Below are 17,082 nucleotides of genomic sequence, written 5' to 3'. Positions count from 1 at the left end.
TTAATAAGGAATTCAGGAAAAGTTTCTTTACTCAGAATAACATGAATACCACATGGAATATAGCAAATAGTGTAGATGCATCGAAGGAGCAACTAAACCAGTACAAGGTTGAAAGGAATGGAACGATATGTTGATATGATAAAATTAGTAAGATGTGTGGTATAAACACCAGCACAGACCAGTTGGGCTTAATGGTCTGTTTCTATGCTTAAAGTACTATGAAATTCTATATCTTGTCCAGTTTCACAGCAGGCAGGACTGGCTGACCATGTAACACACCTATCTTACTTTTGTTCTCAAGTATTTAATGGCACCTTTTTAAAATCAAAAATAATTCTCACCACCTTAGTTTGAATCTTCATTTGGCCGAAACTTCCAAGGAGTGCCAATCACTATTGGATTGCCACTTCCGTCACGTCTCCTATTTACTTGTCCTGTACGAGAGATCCACATTTCCTACCTCGACTTCTGAAGCGGAAAATGTGCAGCATATCTGCCTTGCTCGTAGTGTAGGAGGAAGCCAAGCCACACTCCTTTTTTTATAGCATTCTGGTAAATTTAAATGTCCCAAAACGACTTTTACTAGCTCGAGAGAGAAGGGAAATGCGTAAGGGAAGTGAGTGAGGGGCTAGGCTGGCAGGTAAATGGGTGAGAGGTAGAGTGGAATGGGGGAGGTCAGGGGGTGTAATATGGTCAGGGCGAGTCATCAAAAGGGTCAGGGCTGAGGAGTAATGGAGGGGTCAGGGAGTCAGTAGTATAGTTACCCCGGTGTTAGAACTGGGTCTAATCCCTCTAACTTTTCCTGTGTACATATTCTGGCAAGTTCCCGCTCCAGTGCAAATAGCCAAAAAGTATTTCAAATCTCTACTTATAATCCATTTCAAGTCCCTGGATTCATATATCATCTGGGACATTCATATACCATATTTTGAGAGAAAAGAGTACAAGATTGGGCAATTCTGTCTTCACCCAAATTTAGAGTACCCAGTTATTTTTTTCCAATTAAGGGACAATTTAGTGTGGCCAATTCACCTACCCTGCACCTGCTTTTGGGATGTGGAAGCGAGACCCACGCAGACACAGGGGAAATGTGCAAACTCCACACGGATAGTGACCCAGGATTGAACCAGTTTCCCGACGCCGTGAGGCAGCAGTGCTAACCAATGCGCCGTGCTGCCCCTGTTGTGCAGTTTTGTTGTTTTAAGTTGTGTGCAATATGAACAGCATGCCACAAACATTAATAATTGTTAGAAAAGAGTTAGAAAAGGGCAGCACGGTAGCACAATGGTTAGCACTGTTGCTTCACAGCGCCAGGGTCTCGGGTTCAATTCTCGCTTGGGTCACTGTCTATGCGGAGTCTGCACGTTCTCCCCGTGTCTGTGTGGGTTTCCTCCGGGTGCCGCGCTGTTAGGTGAATTGGATAATCTGAATTCTCCCTCTGTGTACCCGAACAGGTGCCGCAGTGTGGCGACTAGGGGATTTTCACAGTGACTTCATTGTTAATGTAAGCCTGCTTGTGACAGTAATAAAGATTAGAAAAAAAGAATTGCACAAATGAACGGGAGGCACTGGAACTACACAGGAGTGACCCCTTTGCAAAGTAGTAGGAGGAAGACTGAAATTAGTTGAGTGTGGTGTGCATGTGGAGGTTGTGATTATCTCCAACAAGATAGTGTCAGCAGACAATGAGTCGGAGGCAGTCAGTCTTGCAGCAGGAGCAGTCCATTTACTCAGCAAACAGATTCTATAATAAAGTAGGATTGAAATCTGTCTATGCCAGCAATGATAAACAGGCTCATAGCAAATCAGCAGCCAACTTTTCACAATGCCAATTTTCAAATTCTATTGTTGGGGATAAAGCAGGGGAATGGGGCACAGTAGAATCCCTACAGTGCAGGAGGCCATTCAACCCATCGAGTGTGCACCGACTCTTCATAAGAGCACTCTACCCATGTCCACTCTTCCGCCCACCCCGCCCTACCCCGTAACTGAACCTGCACATCCCTGTACATGATGGGCAAATTTTTACCATCGCCAATCCACCCAACCCGCACACCTTTGGACCGTGGGAGGAAACCAAAGCAACAGTCCCTGGTCTGTGAGGCTGTTAACCACTGTGCCACCCTAGAATGCTCCTTCGGAGAGCCAGTGAACACTCAATGGGCAAATGGCCTCCTTCTGTACTTTGGCTTGGAAAATGTTGTCAAGACTTTTATCATCAAAGGATGCAGTGAGATTAGGAATCAACTCTCCAAAAATAATTTAAACTATAATTTTGTGAACTAAAGTGGAAAGAAGATCAGGTGAGGTAGATACATAGATACATACAGTGCAGAAGGAGGCCATTCCGCCCACCGAGTCTGCACCGACCCACTTAAGCCCTCGCTTCCACCCTATCCCCATAACCCAATAGCCCCTCCTAACCTTTTTGGACACAAAGGGCAATTTTGCATGGGCAAGCCACCTAACCTGCACGCCTTTGGACTGTGGGAGGAAACCAGAGCACCCGGAGGAAACCCACGGAGACACGGGGAGAACGGCAGTTTCCGCACAGACTGTGACCCAGCGGGGAATCGAACCTGGGACCCTGGCGCTGTGAAGCCACAGTGCTAGCCATGTGTGCTACAGTGCTGCCCAGACTGCCTGCCAATTTGCTACGAGCCAATTTTACACCGTTGACATTGATCATCAAACAGAACTTATGATCAATATTACAGCCATATTTCCCCCAAAGGATTAGGTGCTCCTCCAGCAAAATAGTTGTATCATACAAATACTGTGTGTAAAATGAATGCCAGTGCGGTTTCCAAGTGTGGCCGACAGAGAAATTACCCATTCATCTCCGTTCTGGATGGGACTTGTGCTGTCACTACATGCAGTCATGTCTCTTTAGTGTTGAAAGCGAGGTATTGGTTGGATAATGTTCTCAACGAAAGGTGCATTTGTCTTATATCGAGTTACAAGGAAAAGATTCTAGAACAGGTTTTCTGGCTGATAGTAAGGGTTTGCCTTTTGATGGGTAAGCTGTCAATCTGGCAGGCAGTGGTGAGGAACGATCAGGTAATGAGCATAACATCACAATTAGTGCTAGGGGCTTGGATGGGGCAGTGTTTGTCAGGAGAATCCAGGAGGGCTTCTTGAAACAATATGTAGAAATTCCAACTGGGGAAGGGGCCATACTGAATCTGGTATTGTGGAATGAGCCCGACCAGGTGGTCGTAGTTTCAGTAGGGGAGCACTTCAGGGACAGTGACCATAATTCAGTCAGTTTTATGGTATTGTTGGATATAAATAACAGTAGTCCTCGGTTGAAGTTGCTAAATTGAGAATATTCTGTCGGAACTGAAGACTCTAGATTGGGGGTGGATGTCTGAGGGTACATCAACATCTGCCCTGTGGGAGGCTTTCAAATGTCAGTTGATAGGAATTAAGCACTGGCATGTTCCTGTGAGGAAGAAGGATAAATATGGCAAGTTTGGGAACCTTGTATAACAAGGGATATTGAGAGACTAGTCCAAAAGATAACGGAAGCATTTGTAAGGGCTAGAAGGCTGGGAACAGACAAAGCCTGTGAGGAACATAAGGAAAGTAGAAAGGAACTTAAGAAAGGAGTCAGGAGGGCTAAAATGGGTCACGAAAAATCATTGGCAAACAGGATTAAGGAAAATCCCAAGGCCTTTTACACATATAGGGGAGGACAAAGGGTTTAATTCGTAAGAGGAAAATAGAATACGAGAGCAAGCTTGCAGGAAACAAAAAACCTGACTGCAAAAGCTCGTATAGATATGTGAAGACAAAAAGACTGGTGAAGATAAATGTACAGTTAGAATCAGGTGAGTTCATAAATGGGCAACAAGAGATAGCAGACCAGTTGAACAAATAATTTAGATCTGTCTTCACTAAGGAGGGCACAAATCACCTTCTGGAAATACGAGGGGACAGAAGGTCTAGCAATGAAGGAGGAACTGAAGGAAATCCTTATTCGTCAGGAAAAGGGTATTGGGGAAATTAATGGGATTAAAACCCGCCAAGTTCCCAGGGCATCCCAGAGTACTTAAGGAAGTGGTCCTCTGAAATAATGATCATTTTCTAGCATTCTATAGACTCTGGAAGTGTTCTAATGGATTGGAGGGTAGCTAATGTAACCCCACTTTTTAAAAAGAGGAGAGAAAACGGGGAATTATAGATGGGTTAGCCTGAAATCAATGGTGGTGGGGAAAATGCTGGAGTCAGTTATTAAGGATGAAATAACTGAGCATTTGGAAAGCAGGGACAGGATCGGTCCAAGTCAATATGGATTCATTAAAGGGAAATCATGTTGAACAAATCTTCTGGAACCTTTTGAGGATGTGACTAGTAGAGTGGACAAGGGTGAACCAGTGGATGTTGTGTATCTGGACTTTCAAAAAGCTTTTGACAAGGTTCCACACAAGAGATTAGTGAGCACAATTAAAGCTCATGGTATTGGGGTTAATGTATTGACTTAGATAGAGAACTGGTTGGCAGACAGGAAGCAGAGAGTGGGAATGAACGGGTCCTTTTCAGAGTGGCAGGCAGTGACTAGTGGGGTACAGCAGGGTTCAGTGCTGGGACCCCACAATACATATTAATGATTTGGACAAAGGAATTGCATGCAATATCTCCAAATAAGCTGGTGGCAGTGTTGTGAGGAGGATGCAAAGTGGCTGCTGGGTGACTTAGACAGGCTGGCTGAGTGGACAAATACTTAGCAAATCCAATATAATGTGGGTAAATGTGAGATTATCCACTTTGGTGGCAAAAACAGCATGACAGATTATCTGAATGGTAGCAGTTTAGGAAAAGGGGAAGTGCAACAAGACCTAGGTGACAGAAGACCATAACACCATAAAGACAGAGGAGCAGAATTAGGTCACTCGGCCGATTGAGTCTGCTCCGCCATTCAATCATGGTTGATATTTTTCTCATCCCCATTCTCCTGCCTTCTCTCCATAATCTATGATCCCTTTATTGATCAAAAACCTCTCTATCTCTGTTTTAAAGACACTCAGTAATTTGGCCCCCACAGCCTTCTGCGGCAAAGAGTTCCACAAATTCACCACCCTCTGGCTGAAAGAATTCCTCCTCATCTCTGTTTTAAAGGATTGTCCCGAGCAACTTCCGGTTGCGGCTATGCGGAGCTAAGCCGCACGATTCGGCAGCTCCCGCTATCACGGACATTCGGGCTCTTTAGAGGAGCCCCAACGGAATTTGTTTTGAAGACAACCCATGGGGAAGGGAAGAGAGAGGTCCCCCTTCAACCTTTATGGACCGGACCAGAAGTGAAACGGCCAAAAAAGCGGCATTGGAGCAGCGGGAGAAGCGAGGGAAGAAATGCAAAATGGCGGCTGCCGGGGACAAAGCGGAGTGTGGGCCGGAGCTGCAGGAGTTCATCAAACGCTGCTTCGAGGAGCTGCGGAAGGAGATGCTGGCGCCTATGTTGTCGGCAATTGAAGGACTAGGGATGACCCAGAAGGCCCATGAGGTAAAGATCCAGGAGGTGCAGAAAAGAGTCAGTGAGAATGAGGACGAGATCTTGGGCCTGGCGGTGAGAGTGGAGGAGCTGCACAAGAGGTGGGCGGGAAGACTCGAAGACCTGGAGAACAGGTCGAGGAGAAAGAACCTGCGGATACTGGGTCTCCCTGAAGGAGTGGAGGGGGCCGATGCCGGGGCATACGCGAGCACGATGCTCGAGGCGATGATGGGCGCGGAGGCCCCTTCGAGGCCGCTGGAGCTGGATGGGGCACACCGGGTGCTGGCGAGGAGGCCCAAGGCAAACGAGCCGCCAAGGGCGGTGGTGGTGAGATTTCACCGTTTCACGGATAGAGAGAGGGTCCTGAAATGGGCCAAGAAGGAGCGGAGCAGCAAGTGGGACAATGCAGAGATCCGAATATACCCGGACTGGAGCACGGAGGTGGCAAAGAGGAGAGCGGGTTTCAACCGGGCCAAGGCGTATAGCAGCGGAAAGGAGTGAGATTTGGAATGCTGCAGCCAGCGCGACTGTGGGTCACACACAAGGATCAACACCATTATTTTGAAACGCCTGAAGAGGCGTGGACCTTCATTCAAACCGAAAAGTTGGACTCAAACTGAGGGTTTGTGAGTGTGGGGGGGGATGTTTGATGTTTGATGGTTGTTATATATAGGGGGTCAATCACGTGCAGGAAATGTTCCACAGGCTGGGGGAGAGAGACAGGAGCTGCGCCAGAGGGGGCGGGGTAGGCTTAGGAAAGCGCGGGGTTTTTCCCGCGCTCGGGAAGAAAGGCAAGAAGGGGAGGGGAGGTCAATGGGACGGCAGGGGAAGCTGGTGTCAGCTGACCTACGGGAGTGATATGGGGGGAGCAAAAAAGCTAGACACGGGTCTAGCGGGGGGGAGGGGAAGGGGGGAAAGGGGGGGGGGGAGAAGGGTTGCTGCTGCACTGGCCGAAAGGGAATGGGGCACAGAAGAGGTGGTCGGGGCGGGGGTCTCCTGGCTGAGGGACTGGAGGGTGAGGGCGGTACGGACACGGGACTGGCCTAGAAAAGGAGATGGCTAGTCGGGGGGGGGGGCCTCCAATCCGGCTGATAACGTTGAACGTGAGGGGCCTGAACGGGCCGGTGAAGAGGGCCCGAGTGTTCGCGCATTTAAAGGGACTGAAGGCAGACGTGGTCACGCTCCAAGAGACACATCTGAAGGTGGCGGACCAGGTCAGGTTAAGAAAGGGATGGGTAGGACAGGTATTCCATTCGGGGCTGGACGCGAAGAATAGAGGGGTGGCAATATTGGTGGGGAAGCGGGTGTCATTTGAGGCCAAGAATATCGCAGTGGATAACGGAGGGCGATATGTGATGGTGAGCGGTAAGTTGCAGGGGACGTGGGTGGTGTTGGTAAATATATACGCCCCGAACTTGGATGATGCTGGATTCATGAAGCGCATGTTGGGGCGCATTCCGGACCTGGAGATAGGAGGCCTCATAATGGGTGGGGACTTCAATACGGTGTTGGACCCAGCACTGGACCGTTCCAGATCGAGGACTGGAAAGAGGCCGGCGGCGGCCAGGGTGCTTAGGGGGTTTATGGATCAGATGGGGGGAGTGGACCCATGGAGGATTGCTAGGCCGCAGGCCAGGGAATTCTCTTTTTTCTCCCACGTGCACAAAGCCTACTCCCGGATAGATTTTTTTGTCCTGGGCAGGGCGCTCATCCCGAAAGTGGAGGGAACGGAGTATTCAGCCATAGCCGTTTCGGATGATGCCCCACACTGGGTGGAACTGGAGCTGGGAGAGGAGAGGGACCACCGCCCGCTGTGGCGGCTGGATGTGGGACTGCTGGTAGATGAGGTGGTGTGTGGGAAGGTGAGGGGGTGCATCGAAAGGTACTTGGAGGCCAACGACAACGGGGAGGTGGCGGTGGGGGTGGTATGGGAGGCGTTGAAGGCGGTGATCAGGGGAGAGCTAATCTCCATCAGGGCTCATAGGGAGAAGACAGAGTGCATGGAAAGGGAGAGGTTAGTGGGAGAGATTTTAAGAGTGGACAGGAGATACGCAGAGGACCCGGAGGAGGGATCACTTGGGGGAAAGACGACGTCTCCAGACGGAGTTTGATCTGTTGACCACAGGGAAGGCAGAGGCATAGTGGAGGAAGGCGCAGGGTGCAACCTACGAGTATGGGGAAAAGGCGAGTCGGATGCTGGCACACCAGCTCCGTAAGAGGATGGCAGCGCGAGAAATAGGGGGAGTCAAGGATGGAAGGGGAGCCACGGTGCGGAGTGCAACGAAAATAAACAAGATAATCAAGGCCTTCTATGAGGAGCTGTACAGATCCCAGCCCCCAGCGGGGGAAGAGGGGATGAGACGATTCCTAGACCAACTGAGATTCCAGAGGGTGGAGGAGCAAGAGGTGGCTGGTTTGGGGGCACCAATTGGGTTGGAGGAGCTGAGCAAGGGTTTGGGGAGCATGCAGGCGGGGAAGGCCCCGGGACCGGACGGGTTCCCGGTGGAGCTCTACAGGAAGTACGTAGACCTGTTGGCCCCGCTACTAGTGAGGACCTTTAATGAGGCAAGAGAGGAAGGGACCCTGCCCCCGACAATGTCGGAGGCGACGATTTCTTTGATCCTAAAGCGGGACAAGGACCCACTGCAATGTGGATCGTACAGGCCGATCTCGCTCCTCAACGTGGATGCTAAGTTGCTGGCAAAAGTGCTGGCTACGAGGGTCGAGGACTGTGTCCCGGGGGTGATCCACGAGGACCAGACGGGATTTGTAAAGGGCAGGCAACTAAACACCAATGTGCGGCGGCTCTTAAACATGATAATGATGCCATCGGAGGAGGGAGAGGCGGAGCTAGTGGCAGCTATGGACGCGGAGAAGGCCTTTGACCGAGTAGAGTGAGAGTACCTCTGGGAAGTGCTACGTAGGTTTGGGTTCGGGGGAGGGTTTATCAGTTGGGTTAAGCTCCTTTACAGAGCCCCGGTGGCAAGTGTAGTGACGAACCGGCGGAGGTCGGAGTACTTTCGGCTGTACCGAGGGACGAGGCAGGGGTGCCCCCTGTCCCCCCTGTCCCCCCTGTTGTTTGCATTGGCGATCGAACCCTTGGCCATGTCATTGAGGGAGTCTAGGAAATGGAGTGGGGTGGTCTGAGGGGGAGAAGAGCATCGGGTGTCGCTTTATGCGGATGACCTGTTGCTGTATGTGGCGGATCCAGTGGAGGGGATGGTGGAGGTCATGCAGACTCTAAGGGAGTTTGGGGATTTTTCGGGCTATAAGCTCAATGTAGGGAAGAGTGAGCTTTTTGTACTACAGGCAGGGGACCAAGAAAGGGGGATGGGGGATCTACCGCTGAGGAGGGCGGAGGGGAGCTTTCGGTACCTGGGGATCCAGATAGCCAGTAGTTGGGGGGCCCTACATAAACTGAATCTGACGAGGTTGGTGGAGCAGATGGAGGAGGACTTCAAAAGATGGGACATGTTGCCGCTCTCGTTAGCGGGTAGAGTGCAGTCGGTCAAAATGGTGGTCCTTCCGAGGTTTTTGTTTGTGTTTCAGTGCCTTCCCATCGTGATCACCAAGGCCTTTTTTAAGAGAGTAGGTAGGAGTATTATGGGGTTTGTGTGGCGAATAGGACCCTGAGGATAAGGAGGGGGTTTCTGGAACGCAGTAGGGAACGAGGAGGGTTGGCGCTGCCAAACCTAGGGAGCTACTACTGGGCAGCAAATGTGGCTATGATCTGCAAGTGGGTGATGGAGGGAGAGGGGGCGGCATGGAAGAGGGTGGAGATGGCGTCCAGTAAAGGAACGAGCCTGGGGGCGTTGGTGACGGCACCGCTGCCGCTCTTGCCGTCAAAGTATACCACGAGCCCGGTGGTGGCGGCAACGCTAAGGATCCGGGACCAGTGGAGGCGGCACCGGGGTGCAATGGGAGCATCGGTGTGGTCCCCGATCAGGGGTAACCACCGGTTTGTCCTGGGGAAGATGGACGGGGGGTTTCAGAGCTGGCATCGGGCGGGGATTAGAAGAATGGGGGACCTGTTCATTGATGGGACGTTTGCGAGCCTAGGGGCACTGGAGGAGAAGATTGAGATACCCCCAGGAAATGCTTTTAGAAACATGCAGGTGAGGGCGTTTGTGAGGCGACAGGTGAGGGAATTTCCGTTGCTCCCAGCACAAGAAATTCAAGACAGGGTGATCTCGGGTGTGTGGGTCGGGGAGGGCAAGGTGTCGGCAATATACCAGGAGATGAAAGAAGAGGGGGAAGCGCTGGTAGAGGAGCTGAAGGGTAAATGGGAGGAGGAGCTGGGGGAGGAGATTGAGGAGGTGTTATGGGCTGATGCCCTAGGTAGGGTTAATTCCTCCTCCTCCTCGTGTGCCAGGCTCAGCCTGATACAATTTAAGGTGGTTCACAGAGCGCACTTGACGGGGGCGAGGTTGAGTAGGTTCTTTGGATTAGAGGACAGATGTGGAAGGTGCTCAGGGAGTCCGGCGAACCATGTCCATATGTTTTGGTCATGTCCGACTGGAGGGGTTCTGGAGAGGAGCGGCGGGAGCAATATCTCAGGTGGTGAAAGTCCGGGTCAAGCCAAGCTGGGGGCTAGCAATATTTGGAGTAGTGGCGAGCCGGGAGTGCAGGAGGCGAAAGAGGCCAGCATTCTGGCCTTTACGTCCCTAGTAGCCCAGCGAAGGATCTTGCTAATGTGGAAGGAGGCGATGCCCCCCAGCATGGAGGCCTGGATCAATGACATGGCTGGGTTCATTAAGCTGGAGAGGATAAAGTTTGCCTTGAGAGGGACTGCGCAGGGGTTCTACAGGCGGTGGCAACCGTTCCTAGACTATCTCGCGGAGCGTTAGAGGAAGGTCGGTCAGCAGCAACCCGGGGGGGGGGGGGGGGGGGCTTGCCTGGGGGCTGGATGAGCAGGAGAAAACATGAAGGATTTGGGAAAGTGGCACATGCGGCAGAGAGCCAGTGTACAAAGCTATGTAACATATCGTTTTACCATGTATAAATCTTGCTATGTGCAATTTCTTGCTATTTTGTTACGAGGGGGGGGTTATTGTTTGTAAGGGTGAAAAACTGTGTTAAAAAACTTTAATAAATATATTTTTAAAAAAAGGATTGTCCCTTTAATCTGAGATTGTGTCCTCTGGTTCTAGTTTTTCCTACAAGTGGAAACATCCTCTCCATGTCCACTCTATCCAGGCCTTGCAGTATCCTCTAAGTTTCAATAAGACCCCCCCTCATCCTTCTAAACTCCAATGAGTACAGACCCAGGGTCCTCAACCGTTCCTGATACGACAAGCTCTTCCTTCCAGGGATCATTCCTGTGAACCTCCTCTGGACCCTTTCCAAGGCCAGCACATCCTTCCTTAGATACGGGGCCCAAAACTGCTCACAATACTCCAAATGGGGTCTGACCAGAGCCTTATATAGCCTCAGAAGTGCATACCTGATCTTGTATTCTAGCCCTCTCGACATGAATACTAATATTGCATTTGCCTTCCGAACTGCCGACTGAACCTGCACGTTAACCTTAAGAGACTTGTGAACAAGGACTCCAAAGTCCCTTTGAGCTTCTGATTTCCGAAGCATCTTCCTATTTAGAAAATAGTCTGTGCCTCCATTTTTCCTTCCAAAGTGCATACCCTCACACTTTTCCACATTGCCTTCCATCTGCCACTTCATTGCCCACTCTCCAAGCCTGTCCAAATCCTTCTGCAGCCCCCTTGCTTCCTCAATACTACCTGTCCCTCTACAGATCTTTGCATCATCTGCAAACTTAGCAACAGTGCCTTCAGTTCCTTCCTCCAGATCATTAATGTATATTGTGAAAAGTTGTGGTCCCAGCACCGACCCGAAGTACACCACTAGTCACCGGCTGCCAACCTGGAAAAGACCCCTTTTATCCTCACTCTCTGCCTTCTGCCAGTCAGCCAATCCTCTATCCATGTCAGGATCTTACCCTGAACACCATGGGCTTTTGACTTATTTAAGTCTCCTGTGCAGCATCTTGTCAAAGGCCTTCTGGAAATCTAAATAAATCACGTCCACTGGTTCTCCTTTGTCTAACTTCCTTGTTATTTCCTCAAAGTACTCTAACAGATGTCAGATATTGCCTCCCCTTGACGAAGTCGTGCTGACTCAGTCCTATTTTATCATGCACTTCCAAGTACTCCGTGATCTCATCTTTAATAATGGACTCTAAAATCTTACCAATTACCGAAATCAGGTTAACCGGCCTATAATTTCCCATCTTCTGCCTCCCTCCCTTCTTAACAGTGGTGTTACATCAGCCTCTTTCCAGTCCTCTGGGACCCTTCCTGCCTCCAGTGATTCCTGAAAGATCAACACCAATGCCTCCACAATCTCCTCAGCTATCTCTATTGGAACCCTACTCCAAATGGGGTCTAATATTGCATTTGCCTTCCTAACTGCCGAAGTCCATCTGGTCCAGGTGACTTATCCACCCTCAGACCTTTCGGTTTCCCCAGAACCTTCTCCTTAGTAACGGTCACTGCACTCATCTCTGCCCCCCTGGTTCTCCAGGAGCTCGGGCATCACACCAGTATCTTCCACCATGAAGACTGATGGAAAGTAACTATTCAGTTTGTCTGCCATTTCTTTGTTTCCTATTACCTTCTCCAGCCACCTTTTCCAGTGGTCCAATGTCTATTTTTGCCTCTCTCTTACCTTTTATATATTGGAAAAACTTTTCCCATCTTCCTTTATATTACTAGCTAGCTTGCACTCATACTTCATCTGCACCCCCTTATTGCTTTTTTAGTTGTCCTCTGCTCACTTTTAAAGGCTTCCCAATCATCTCGCTTCCCACTAATCCTCACCACTTTGTTTGCTTTTTCTTTAGCTTTTATGCTGTCCTTGACTTCTCTCGTCAGCCATGAATGCCTTGTCCTCCCCTTAGCATGTTTCTTCCTCCTTGGGATGAATTTCTGTTGTGCCTCCCGAATAACCCCCCAAAACTCCTGCCATTGCTGTTCCACTGTCTTCCCTGCTAGGCTCCTCATGGTGCAACTGTCGCTGAAGATGAAAGCTAATGGCATGCTGGCATTCATAGCGAGAGGATTTTAGTATAGGAGGAGGGATGTCTTGCTGCAGTTATGCAGGGCCTTGGCGAGGCCACTCCTTGAGTACTGTGTGCAGTTTTGGTCTCCCAGTTTGAGGAAGGACATTCTTGCTATTGAGAGTGTCCAGCGAAGGTTGACCAGAGTATTTCCCAGGATGGCAGGACTGACATATGAAGAAAAACTGGATCGACTGAGCTTGTAATCACTGGAGTTGAGAAGCATGAGAGGGGATCTCAATGAAACATGTAAAATCCTGATGGGACTGGACAGGCTAGAAGAATGTTCCCGATGTTGGGACGTCCAGAACTAGGGCTCACGTAAGCCATTCGGGACTGAGATGTAGAAGAACTTCTTCCCTCAGATAGTTGTGAACTTGTGGAATTCTCTACCACAGTAAGTTGTTGGGGCCAGTTTTTGGATATATTCAAGATGATGCTGGACATGGCCTTTGCAGCTAAGGAATCAAGGAGAGAAAGCGGGAGTTGGATACTGAATTTGCATGATGAGCCATGATCATACTGAATAGTAATGCAGGCTCGAAGGGCTATATGGCCTACTCCTGCACCTATTTTCTGTGTTTCTATGTATAGCCAAGGAGAGTATTAGCCCACTGAAGGACAGGGAAGGGAATCTATCCATGGAACCACAGGAAATGTGCGAGGTACTGAATGAGTACTTTGCATCAGTGTTCACCAAAGAGAAGCACTTGGTGGATGATGAGTCTGGGGAAGGGTGTGTAGATAGTCTGGGTCACATTGAGATCAAAAAGGCGGTTGTGTCGGGCGTCTTGAAAGACATCAAAGTAGATAAGTCCCAGGGCCTGATGGGATCTACCCCAGTAAACTGAGGGAGGCAAGGGAGGAAATTGCTGGGGCCTTGACAGAAATCTTTGTATCCTCACTGGCTGTAGGTAAGGTCGCAGAGGCCTGGAGAATAGCTAATGTTATTCCTTTGTTTAAGAAGAGTAGCAAAGATAATCCAGGAAATTACAGGCCAGGGAGCCTTACGTCAGCGGTACGGAAATTTTTGGAGAAGATTCTTCGAGACAGGATCTACTCCCATTTGGAAGCAAATGGGCATATCAGCGAGAGGCAGCATGGTTTTCTAAAGGGAAGGTCGTGTTTCACTAACAATCGAGTTTTTTAAGGAAGTGATGAAGATGATTGATGGCAGTAGGGCAGGGGATGTTGTCTCCATGGACTTCAGTAAGGCCTTTGACAAGGTCATTTATGTCAGTCTGGTACAGAAGGTAAAGTCACATGGGATCAGAGGTGAGCTAGTAAGATGGATACAAAACTGGCTCGGTCATAGAAGACAAGAGGGTAGCAGTGGAAGGGAGCTCTGCTGAATGGAGGGCTGTGACTTGTGGTGTTCCTCAGGGATCAGTGCTGGGACCTTTGCTGTTTGTAGTATATATAAATGATTTGAAGGAAAATGTAACTAGTCTGATTTGTAAGTTTGACACAAAGGTTGCTGGAATTGCAGCTGGTGATAAGGACAGTCAGAGGATACAGCAGGATATAGATCGGTTGGAGGCTTGGCGGAGAGATGGCAGATGGAGATTAATCCAGATAGATGTGAGGTAATGCATTTTGGAAGGTCTAATTACAGGTGGGAAATATACAGTAAATGGCAGAACCCTTAAAAATATTGACGGGGATCTGGGTGTACAGGTCCACAGATCACGGAAAGTGGCAATGCAGGTGGAGAAGGTTGCCAAGGAGGCATACGGCATGCTTGCCTTCATCAGCCAGGGTACGGAGTACAAAAATTGGCAAGCTGTATGGAACCTTAGTTAGGGCACACTTGGAATATAGTGTTCAATTCTGGATGCCACACTACCAGAAGGATGTGGAGGATTTGGAGAGGTACAGAAGAGATTTACAAGGATGTTGCCTGGTATGGGGGGGCATTAGTTTGAGGAGAGGTTGGATAAACTCAGTTTTTCTCACTGGAAAGACGGAGGTTGAGGGGCCACCTGATACAAGTCTATAAAAGTATGTGGAGCATGGACAGAGTGGATAGTCAGAGGCTTTTCCCAAGGGTGGAAGAGTCAATTACAAGAGGATATAGGTTTACGGTGCGAGGGGCAAAGTTTAGAGGAGATGTGCGAGGGAAGTTTTCTGGGGGGGGGGGGTTTACACAGAGGCTAGTGGGTCCCTGGAACTCACTGCCAAAGGAGATGGTGGAAGCAGGTAAGTTAGTGATGTTTAAGGGAAGTCTGAACAAATACATGAATAGATTAAGAATAGAGGGTTACGTACCCTGGAAGTGTAGAAGGGTTTAGGTTAGACGGGCAGCATGGTCGGCGCAGGCTTGGAGGGCCGAAAGTGTCTGTTCCTGTGCTGTACTTTTCTTTGTAATTTTGTTCTACTTGAGGATACCACTGAATCCACAATATTCAATAACTGCTCTTTATTCAAATTGGTGCAGCTTCCAATCAGACTGCTTATTCCTGATAAATGATTCAACATGCTCAGTGCAGATGGCGTACATACAATTTCAAGTTGAAGAAAATGCACAAGTGTGATAAAGAACTTCCAAGGGTGAGAGGCAGATATTTTGAAAAAGCGTAATCTTGAGCATGTACGAGTCTATATCCATTTGCAATTTTAAAGGGAAGCTGTTCTTGTGAATGTTAAACAAGAACTGAAAGTCAACTGCAGCATGCTGGCACAGGGGTTAGCACTGCTACCTCACAGCTTCAGGGATCCAGGTACGATTCCGGCCTTGGGTGACTGCCTGTGTGGAGTTTGAACATTCTCCCCATGTCTGCGTGTGTTTCCTCTATGTGCACTGGTTTTCTTCCATGCACGAGATGCGCAGGTTAGGTGGATTGGCCATGCTAAATTGCCCCTCAGTGTCCAAAGATGTGCAGGTTAGGTGGGGTTATGGGGATAGGGCTCACTTTTGTAGGGTCGTTGCAGACTCGACGGGCCGAAAGACCTCCTCCTGCACCGCAGGGATTCTATGGAGAACATTCTGCACAAAATATGCTGTACACTCAACAATGAAATTAGTGGTTCTACAAATAACGAGGGGAATGTCTCTCAAGGGAATACATCCATAAGAAAACTATTACACAGTGCAATTGTAACGTAGTCTGCTCCCAACCCCAAACTAACCTGCTTCCATTCTGACCAAAGTCTTTAACTTTCCCATTTCTCACTCTTAACTACTGGTCGACTGACATTGGTTAAATTCGATAGCTCAATGCTGTTTCTACTGATTTTTAATTTTGGTTGGCTTTGAATTGCAGAGTCAATTAACTTTGTTTAAGCAATATAGAATCATAGAATTTACAGTGCAGAAGGAAGCCATTTGGCTCATTGAGTCTGCACCAACCCTTGGAAAGAGCATGCTACTTAAGCCCACGCCTCCACCTTATCCGTGTAACCCAGTAACCAGACCTTTTGGACACTGAGGGGCAATTTAGCTTGGTCAACTCGCCTAACCTGCACATCTTTAGACTGTGGGAGGAAACCGGAGCACCCGGAGGAAACCCATGCAGACATGAGGAGAAAGTGCAAACTGCACAGTCACCCGAGGCCGGAATTGAACCTGGTTCCTGGAGTGGTGAGGCAGCAGTGCTAACCACTGTGCCACCCCAAATATAGAAGGCGGTTCGGTGGTCGAGGGGTATGATTCTTGTTTAGGAATAGCACGTTAGCACAGTGGCTAGCACTGTGGCTTCAAGTGCCAGGGTCCCAGGTTCGATTTCCCGCTGGGTCTCTGGCTGTGCGGAGTCTGCACGTTCTTCCCGTGACTGCGTGGGTTTCCTCTGGGTGCTCCGGTTTCCTCCCATAGTCCAAAGATGTGCAGGTTAGGTGGACTGGCTATGATAAATTGCCCTTCGTATCCAAAAACGTTAGGAGGGGTTATTGGATTACGGGGCTAGGGTGGAAGGGAGGGCTTAAGTATTTTGGTGCAGGCTCGATTTACCGAATGGCCTCCTTCTGCACTGTATGTTCTATAGAATAGAGTGGTAGCAAAATCTACTATTCTGCAATTCAAATTCAATGACTCAAAGACAAGCAGGTTAGATCAGATTAGAACCTGTGTGTTCGTAGACCCCGCTTCCATGTTAGAAAGTTCCATAGGCCTCCTCACACTAAACATTCCATTTCTCTGTATAAAAACTAATTACACAATTAAACTTTTTTAAAATTGTGTCGTGTGATGAGGAAATCAATTATAAGTTGATAGAAATTGACTTTTCTAATCAGCTATAACCATGTGAGTACGGGAAGATGATAGAGGTTTAATTGAGAACTCATTAAGAATAATTAACTAGAATCATATTAAGCATTCCTTCAGTGCAATAAATAGCTGGGAAACCACTAAAGGTTAATCCAGTTAACACACTCTAATTTCTTTCCTAAGTTTCACTTTTTGCAAGTGCAAGGTCAATGACGTCAACTAGCTAAAAGGCCCCCATTGTATGGTTAAAAACTAGGCGGCTGTCCAGTATGAGTAGCCCATTTCTATAGTAACAGCCAGTCTAGGGCTGAT

General features: G+C 48.9%; 1 protein-coding gene across 1 annotated transcript in view; it reads right to left on the bottom strand.

Annotated features, from left to right (window-relative positions):
* Positions 1-17,082, bottom strand: part of vwa8 (von Willebrand factor A domain containing 8) — a 625,928-nt gene that overhangs the window by 595,783 nt on the left and 13,063 nt on the right. The gene's annotated exons all lie outside the window — the stretch shown is intronic.

The sequence above is a fragment of the Scyliorhinus torazame genome, chromosome 8, assembly GCF_047496885.1.
Source record: "Scyliorhinus torazame isolate Kashiwa2021f chromosome 8, sScyTor2.1, whole genome shotgun sequence".
In the NCBI taxonomy this organism is placed as follows: domain Eukaryota; kingdom Metazoa; phylum Chordata; class Chondrichthyes; order Carcharhiniformes; family Scyliorhinidae; genus Scyliorhinus; species Scyliorhinus torazame.
This window is presented reverse-complemented; position numbering and strand designations above follow the sequence as displayed.